This window comes from Erythrolamprus reginae, chromosome 1, assembly GCF_031021105.1.
Source record: "Erythrolamprus reginae isolate rEryReg1 chromosome 1, rEryReg1.hap1, whole genome shotgun sequence".
NCBI lineage: Eukaryota > Metazoa > Chordata > Lepidosauria > Squamata > Dipsadidae > Erythrolamprus > Erythrolamprus reginae.
The window spans coordinates 332,001,971-332,004,875 of NC_091950.1; positions in this window are offsets into that span (position 1 = coordinate 332,001,971).

The window sequence follows — 2,905 nt, forward strand, 5'->3', positions numbered from 1 at the left end:
ATTGCGTCATCCTCTCACTTCTAATCAGAAGTGAGTTTATGATTGTTGATGCCTCTTAACCAGGAAAGTCTTTTTTAATTGATGACATGCCTTCAAGTCAATGTTAACTCTTAGCAACCACATATACAATGTTTTTTGGAGTATAACACACACCTTAGTTTTTGCGGAGGAAAATAGGGGGAAAAAATCTGCCTACGCTATTCATCTGGATAGTGTACTTTGTCTGGTCAGCTTCAGCACATTGTTTTATGCCCCGGTTAGGGATTAAAAAAAACGTATTCAGAGCCAGTAGCAATGAAAAAAAGCCTGCAAAGACTGAAGGCTGGGGAAAAAAACTTTCCCAAGAGAAGCAAGCTGGTAAGAGCCATGAAGATTGTTAGAGCTGAAAAAAAATGCTTAGAAAAAACTACATTTAGAGTATAAGATGCATCCAGATTTTCATCCTTTTTTTGGGAGGGGGGGGGGGGGCGAGGTGTGTTTTATACTCCGAAAAATATGATAGGTGTTTTTTACTGGTCTGTCTCTAACCTGGTCCTTCAACTCTTCTACGTTGACAGTGTAACTGATTTGAATTGTCTGTGTAAATTAGCATTATTTTTATTAAGCAACTTAAATAATATGAATTATCTCCAAATGTCATACTTTATCAACTACACTCAACAGGCAAATCATGTTTCTTATGTCTTCAGTTCTAAGTAAAGCAACTTACACTTTTCATTATCAAAGCTACCCATCTCAAAGGAAATTACTTTCAGGGAGTTTTCTGAATAACATAATTGTAAACTGCATTGTTCAGAACAGATTCCTGAATGTGTGATTCAGAGGGATATTGACATCAGTTAATATTGATATTAGTATCAATGTCAAGTTAGTTAGGTCAATCTTCACTGAAACCTTATAGGGCCACCACTCTGTAAAGTTGAGAATCTGTTTTATTACCATTTTTGTGATTGTTTTTTTTAATTTACATTTTTAGTTCAGTTAATTACCTTCTGATGTTTTTGCTGAGCTAATGTAATGTTGTCCAAACCATGTTGTCAGATTTATGTAACACCTGTCTTTAGGGCACCCATCTAAAGACATATTTATTGTGAGGTCCACTTCATTTAAAAATGATGTTCTCAAGAAGCAAAATTAAATTTGACCCTTACTTTCCCTCCCATTTTTAGTAAGTAGGCTATTTCACAGATCATACATAGCCTCCAATGATGAAAAACCATTATTAAAATGACAATCTGATCAACCTCTTTCCTTTTATGGTGGAATTGTGTACAGGAGGTCCATGAATTGGGAATACTGTTATATATGTGTGAAAAAGTGAGACCCCCCCCATAACCAATTTATAACACAAAAGAAATAGGTCTTTTCCAGCTTCACACAGTTGTTTTCAACCTCCAACAGCACATTTAATGTTCAATGATACACATCCTCTGACTGGAGGTTTGATTATGACTGCTAGCCAATGAGAGAGCTTTTTTCCATACTTTTCTCCTTCATACTTGATCTACTTATGAGGCCCTTTTATTGAATGTATCTGGGCCTATATGTTACAATATTATTTAAAGAGAAAGGCTGTGTTTCTCTAGTTTCATTTGATTAATGAGAAACATTTCATTTCCCCTTAAACTAACTGCCTTAGTTATAAAAATAGAAGATCAGAGGCTAAAAAAATTACCTTTATTTTATTTTATTTTTATTTAAAGGAAATTTATAGAAATAATATTTTCTATATTCTTTATTTTAAATTTTCCTTGCTGAGAAAATGAACGACCAGTTCCTTGACCTTTCTGAATGATTTTATTATTCATCTCACTTTCCACCAAGCAGTTGAAATTCAGCCAGGAAGTGAAGGAGAAACTACTTTAATTTGGGAGTTGGTACAAAAAAAGAGGGCTAAATGTTTTCTTTTGAAGTTAATTAGATTTGTTTAGGCTAAAAGAGAATTAATAACCTATTACATTGCATAGTCTGCTCTTTTAGCTCAACAAGACTTCCATAACTCCTCTGTAAAGAATAGAATCTTTTCTCTTTCCTGGTATTGATTACAAGCTTTCTCATTACTATACTCTTCTTGCAAAAAACCCCCCCATAAGAAATAGATCCACTTCTATGTAAAAGGAAGAGCCCCACTTTGCTCACAGTACTGCTATAATGTTATGGGTGCCAATGTTGTGCTTACAAGTAGAAATTGGGCATGCTCTCAAGAAAAGTACCAAATTCTGACACCATTCCCAGCTTTGTACCTGGCCCCTCCAAGTAATCACTCATATATTTTTGCAGAAAATAAAATAGGTGTAGGTGTATTTCCACGTAGATCACTTGCCCAAGGAAAACTGGAATATTATTGTAACATCCTTGGGAAGAGTGAGAGGCAAGACACAATTAGAAAATGTGGTAGAGTTTTCTAACACAGAGCTCCCCAAACTTGGCAATTTAAAGACTTGTGGATTTCAACTCCCAGAATTTCCTAACTAGCATGGGGAACTCCAGTTCTAGCATATAAGTGTTTTATATCTTGCTAATGATAAATTGCACCCATTTGCAAACCTCATTCACAGTAAACATGGCGGGAAGTGTTTTAAAATCTTTCTATCAGACAGGAAAAAAATCAGAGATATTAATCTTAAACTTATCATATCAGTTTGGGCACATTTGTGCATGCATTTTACTTGTGATTTTTTTTAAAAAATGGCGCAGCACTGAGTTCAAGCACAATCCTTAAATGCAGCATCTAGCAGTATTTTTCCTCTAAAAAGAATACAAACACACCATGAACACATGTGGCTTGAGCAGTTTAGGGATCTAGTATTATGATTCATGTAGCACCCAATTAATTTCAAACACATTTAGAAAAAGCTCAGTCACCAAAGTAACTCCGAGTAGCCTCTGAACAAAATGAGACAGC